This window comes from Apodemus sylvaticus, chromosome 8, assembly GCF_947179515.1.
Source record: "Apodemus sylvaticus chromosome 8, mApoSyl1.1, whole genome shotgun sequence".
Taxonomy (NCBI): Eukaryota; Metazoa; Chordata; class Mammalia; order Rodentia; family Muridae; genus Apodemus; species Apodemus sylvaticus.
Window position 1 is genome coordinate 63,864,090 of NC_067479.1, and position 6,031 is coordinate 63,870,120.

Genomic DNA, 6,031 nt, shown 5'->3' on the forward strand with positions numbered 1-6,031 from the left:
CAATTTAAATATCACTCCTGAGATTTATTCTCTTGTCCAGAGACCAAAGATTACATGCTAAGGGTTTTCAAAGATGTTCTTCATGTTCAAGACTGGGATACTTCTTCAAAAACTTATCACTTGCAACTTACTTTTTACTTAGGATTTATCTAGGTGATATATGAATATGAAAGATTATACAGTCCATAAAGGGGAAGGGGCTCTAATGGATTCTGATTCCATTTGGAGGCTGCTAGAACGCTCAGCGATGTCTATTGGAATTCAGTTCCCTGACCTGGTGATATCAGTAACCTCAGAGAAGTTGTTTGAAGATGCAAGTTTCTGGGCTTCACCCCCTCAGACTGACACAGCAAAGTGGAGTAAGCTGTGGCCCAATCACAGATTCTGAAGAGCGCCCTCCTGTGGCAGTAGTGAACTCACCGACAGTAGAGAAGTTGCTCAAACACTGGTGGGTGCACCTGACTACCTTCAGAAGTCATCAGTAAGGGAAACTTCTGATTAAAAAATAGCTGTGCTTCTGCTCTGGGTCAGTGATGGTCAATTGCTTTGCATTTATATTTTAAACTCCTAGGGAGTGGCATGAGTATTTTTTTTCTTTTAGTCTTAACTGGATTTGAATCTTTTTTTAAACGAGAACTTTTAGATAATAGAGTTTTAGTGGCTACAGTAGTATAGCTTATCTCTTATACATTTAACATAATTAAGCTTACATTGTGTATTTCATTTCCTAAAATGTTTTTAAAATAAATTTATTGAGATAGTTTATATACTTTAAAATTTTATTTGGGGTCTGGAGAAAAGACTGAGCACTTAGGAACACTTGCTGTTCTTATAGAGGACCTGAGTTCAGTCCCCAGCATCCAATTGGTGGCTTATGAATGTCTGTAGCTCCAGGCCAAGGGGACCTCACACCCTTTTCTGATCTCTGAGAGCACTAGTACATGCTTACATATACACAGTACATACATCTTACATGCAGGCAAATACTCATACATGTAAAATAAATAAAACTTAAAATTTATATTGTTTTTCAGTATGTTAGAGTTACAGTCTTGGTAACAATAGAGAAACCTAAATGTAAGTCCCACTATCTTCCTGTGTCTCTGGGTGGCGGTTCTGAATATCTCACCTGAGCCAAATGTAGTCAATAGTGAAAGGCCTTGGATTTGTTAACCTGTTAGACATCGAGTTTTCATAAATGCTGCTCTAAGTTTAAGTTCACATTTCATATTAAATCAACTTTTGGAGTCATCCAACAGGTGAAGAGCAAATGATTGTGGTTGTGTAGGAAGGTGTAAGTTTAAAGTTCATGTGTGATTTTAGAAATCTATGTGCGTGGTAAAACTCAAGCAGCACAAGTGGATAAATACAGTGGAAAGTAAGTCTCACTCTCTGCACCAGTAACCATGACATGGTTACAATTGTGTGTGTGTGTGTGTGTGTGTTAGATAGATAGATAGATAGATAGATAGAGAGAGAGAGAGAGATTCTGGGGTTAGAACTCAGGGCTTAGGCACAGCACACAAATATTCTACCACCAAGACACATCTCCAACCCTATCTGTTTGTTTAAAGGCTCTAAAGCTCATCATTGGCTGGTTGTACAGGAATATTTAACAGGCCCCATTATTAAGGACATTTGGTCTTACAGCCCTTAACTGTCATAAACAAAACTGTAAGAAAGATGGTAGGAAACACATGCAAATGCGATTGTCTTAAAGGGCCCACATCTCTTTCTGGAACTTGAAGATTACAGCTTTACGCCCATCCAACTAACTCTAAGCCCTGTAAGGAATGACGCCTCCCTACCCCACCCCCATCATGATAAGCTTACTAAATAAATTTAAAGAACTTACTGTCTTAGGGTTTTACTGCTGTGAACAAACGCCATGAGCAAGGCAAGTCTTATAAAGGACAAGATTTAATTGGGGCTGGCTTACAAGCTCAGAGGTTCAGTCCAGTATCATCAAGGCAGGAACATGGCCGCATCCAGGCAGGCATGGTACAGTAGGAGCTGAGAGTTCTACATCTTCATCTGAAGGCTGCTAGCAGAATACTGACTTCCAGACAGCTAGGATGAGGGTCTTAAAGCCCATACACCTACTCCAACAAGGCCACACCTACTCCAAAGGGCCACACCTTCTAATAGTACCACTCCCTGAGCTGAGTATACATACACAAGCCATAACTGATACCAAGAGCTTTTCGTGAGATATTTACCTGCATGTTTTCATGAAAGATCTGCACTGTATAAACAAATTGTGTATGTTGCATGTTTATTTTTCTATTTCAAAAAATATGTATCGCTTGTTTGTTTTGTTATTTTTGTTTCTGGATGTTTGTTTGTTTGAGACAGTGTTTCTCTATGTATTCCTGGATGTCCTGAAACTCTCTCTATAGACTAGGCTGACCTGCCCGAGTGCTGGGATTAAAGTTGTACTCCTCTTTAGTGTGCTTACAGCTCAGAAGCTGATTTAGGAGTGAACTATCATTTCCAGTGCCTTATTTTATTACTGTTAGGGTATAAATTCATGGTTTACATTCTAATGCACATTAAGAAAGCCAGGTCATTCTGCTGAGGTTTCTGATTTTGAAGCTCAGTGTGAACAGAGTTAGCAAAGCATTGTCGGGATAGTGAGAATAAGGACAGCGCCTCGGCCCAAAAGAGTGCTGGGTTGATGACACGAGTAACAAAAGTAACAAGGAGCAGGAGTGAAAGTTGTAACAGGGAGGAAGACTGCTCCCGACACTGTAAAGTGCAGTTACCATTCATAAATGAACATAACTCTGTCCAGGAGCCTCTGCCATTGGCTCCTATCTGCAGGCATCGCGACATCAGGACCACAGCTGTGGACAGCGCTCCTCTCCTTCTCAACCCTTTACTGGGTGGGGCTTCTCCAACATTTTCTACCACTCAAATTTCTTTTGTGTGAGCCTGAGTATATAGGTATCTGAAGTGCTCAGGTCTACCAAATGTTTTTCAATAGTACACCACAATGAGATCTATCTTAAGCGAATCTTTTGTATACATATAATTTTCCCATAGATAGATTGAAGATGAAAGCAAATTTGCGTATTAATGAGATGTTGTACTTGTTGGATTTTACATAAAGACTAAATCTTGGCTGGATATTTGATACTGCAGGATATACAGCACCTACGATATATTTTTCAGAGTTAGTCAATGTATTGACTTTTGTAATTATCAAGACTAAGAATTCCTCCCCGCATAGTCTAATTAGCTGAAGTACAATTAGGACCTGTGGTGGTTTGAATGAGAATGGTTCCCATAGGCTCAGACGTTCCAATGCTTGGTCCCCAGTTGGCGGGACTACTTGGGGAGAATTAGGAGATGTGATCTTGGAGGAGGTGTGTGACTGTGGGCTGGTGGGTTAGTCAAGGTTTCTATCGCTGTGATGAAACACCAGGACCGAAAGGCAAGTTGGGAAAGTAAATGCAAGAAGGCAAAGAAGGGTGAGCCTTCCTTCTTCCACTGTTCATATGTAGGCTTCCACCAGAAGATATGGCCCAGATTAAAGGTGTGTACCACCATGCCTGGACTTGGAACATTCTCTGTCCCAGGATTGCCTTGAATTTAGAGATCTGCTTGCCTTAGTTTCCTGGGATTAAAGACATGTACTATTTTGTCTAGACCTAAACTTTTCATGGCCACTATGCCTCAAGATCTGGTTCAAAAGCATATATCATCTCATGATCCTGTCTCTTCCAGCCTCATGATTTGAATCACAGATATTCCCTCCATTTCTGAGTGTTAGGCGTATTTATGACCTGGCTATTGTTTTAATTTGGACATGAACTATGATTTGTGTCAAGTTGACAAAGGGTGGATTGTGATGCCTATTCTTGGTTGTCAACTTGACTATATCTGGAATGAACTACAATCCAGAAATGGAGGGCACACCTGGAACCTGGATCTTGAGGTTGGAAGACAAGCTTTTGATTCAGATCTTGAGGTGGGATGACGCATGTTCTTAATCTGAATTGACACTAGCTTTTAATCCAGATCTTGAAGAGTACCTTTAACCTGGGCCATACCTTCTTCTGGAGACCTACATAAGGACAGTGGGAGAAGGAAGGGTTTGCTCTTCTTCATCTATTTGCCAGCACATCTTTGGGACCTACTTCTTCAGGGTTCTAGTTTATACAGAAGGCCAGGTGAAAGACCTGGCCTCATGGGGCTGAGCAACTACTAGATTCTCGGACTTCTCATTCACAGCTGCCTGCTGTTGGGTTAATTGGATGGCAGCCTGTAAATCATTCCAACAAATTCCCTTTATATAAATAGATTCATCCCATATGTTCTGTACTTTGAAGAACCCTGACTAACACAGTGGGCTTTAAGGTTTCAAAATACTGGTGTTGTTTCCAATATGCTCTCTGCTTCCCGTTTGCTATTTGAGGTGTGAGCTCTCAGCTGCTGCTCCTGCCAACATGCTTCTGCTTGCTGCCACGCTGCCCCACCATGATGGACTCTTACTCCCCTGAAACTGTAAGCCCAAAATAAACCCTGCCTTCTAAGTTAACTTAGCTTTTAACATAGCAATAACTAATCCAGGGACATTTCAAAAATTGTTGGAAATTGTATCTTAATCCTAAGCCAAAGTTCAACAAACACCTTTTTTTCTAAATGAAATTCAAAGAGCAATTAAAAAAAAACAACATAGTAAAACAATTCAGTATCCAGGCATGATAATAGGAAGTATAATTATAAATATATATATGTAATATTATATATCATATGTTATAATTACCTAGGCATGATGGTAGGGAGACATGTAGAGATTTTGTTTCCTGTAATTAAACGATTATGTTTCTGTAACAGCAGAAAAACATTATATGGGTGGTGGTGCACGACTGTAATCCCAGCACTCTGGGAGGCAGAGGCAGGCTGATTTCTGAGTTCGAGGCCAGCCTGGTCTACAGAGTGAGTTCCAGGACAGCCAGGGCTATACAGAGAAACCCTGTCTTGAAAAACCCAAATCCAAAAAACCAAAAACCAAAAAAAGAAAAAAGAAAAAAAGAAAGAAAGAAAAGAAAAGAAAAGAAAAAAAAAAACATTATATGGCTGAAACATACTGCAACTCCTGATGTTGGGTAGCCTCAGTCTGAGCTATGTCTCTGGCAGTATTTGCAAGCCCTGTATGGCCACATGATTCAAAGTGCATGTGCCATCCAGAACCAGGTCTATGGTGATGTCTTGTGACATAATATAGGCAAACTCTTCCAGAAACACCATGGATTCATTCTGTGTCTGATTTTGAATTAATTTTTGGTTGTTTCCTGTTCAGAAACCTTTCATGATTGACAAAATTCTTGAAACATCTACATTCAGTTTTTGAGTCCCAGGGTAGGGAGCAGTGGTGGGAGTCCATGTCCCAGGTGTTGGGGTCCATGTCCGATCTTTGCCTATCACAATGTAAGGAACCCACAGTAGAGTGGTGACTTTGCAAATGCCCAGTGCCCTGACATCCTGCATTTTCTTTGCTTCCATTCATATCTTTGAACATGCTTATTGGGGTCACTAGAAAACCTACATTTTCTCCAAGCAGTGTGGAATCTGACTTTAGAGGTTGGATTTGTGCATAGGAGAGAAAAGAATTCTGCTCACTAGTTTGCCTCAAATTATATAATCTTTTTTAAAAAAAAAAAGTTTCTTTTAAATTATTTTTTATTAGTTGTAAGTATCTGTGTGTAAGTATGTCTGTGGCTATGTGTTCTTGAACGCAGTGCCCCTGGGGTGTTGAATTCTCTGGGGTTGGAGTTAGATGACTGTGTGCCAACATATCTGTTCCTGTGCTAGGAATGGAACCCAGGTCCTCTGCAAGAGTAACAAGAGCTGAGCCAGCTCTCCATTGCACTGTCTTAACCAAATCACTTTCTGTCCTGATTCTCCAGGGCAGATGATGCTTGAGTCTGACTCTGCTGGGTGAGCCTCTTCCAACTGTGCTTAGGAATTGCTTGTTTCCACACCGCAGTCTCCTAGGCTACCTTTCCATTTAGAAGCTCATATC